Genomic DNA, 587 nt, shown 5'->3' on the forward strand with positions numbered 1-587 from the left:
GGAGAGGACCCGGAGAGGCCCGGAGAGGCCCGGAGAGGCCCTGGAGAGGTCCTGGAGAGGCCCCGGAGAGGCCCTGGAGAGTACCTGGAGAGGATCTGGAGAGGACCTGGTGAGTACCTGGAGAGGCCCTGGAGAGGACCTGGAGAGGCCCTGGAGAGGACCTGGAGAGGCCCTGGTGAGTACCTGGAGAGGCCCTGGAGAGGACCTGGAGAGGCCCTGGAGAGGACCTGGAGAAGCCCCGGAGAGGACCGGGAGAGGACCCGGAGAGGCCCCGGAGAGGATCTGGAGAGGACCTGGAGAGGACCCGGAGAGGATCTGGAGAGGACCTGGTGAGTACCTGGAGAGGCCCTGGAGAGGACCTGGAGAGGCCCCGGAGAGGCCCCGGAGAGGCCCCGGATGTTATAATGAAGAGTGAAGAATCCTCCTCCTCAGACACCACCACCTCAGGAGAGTCGGATGCTGGCTTTGCTCCACCCTCATCCACTCCAACTTCTTCTGAAGGTGACGCTGAGGAAGATGCAGAGGACACTGCACCTGGAGGGGTTGGGTGAAATGGGGACGTGTGGTCTCCCACTAATGCGGAGACC

The sequence above is a fragment of the Lipophrys pholis genome, assembly GCF_963383615.2.
Source record: "Lipophrys pholis genome assembly, chromosome: 17".
NCBI classification, from domain to species: domain Eukaryota; kingdom Metazoa; phylum Chordata; class Actinopteri; order Blenniiformes; family Blenniidae; genus Lipophrys; species Lipophrys pholis.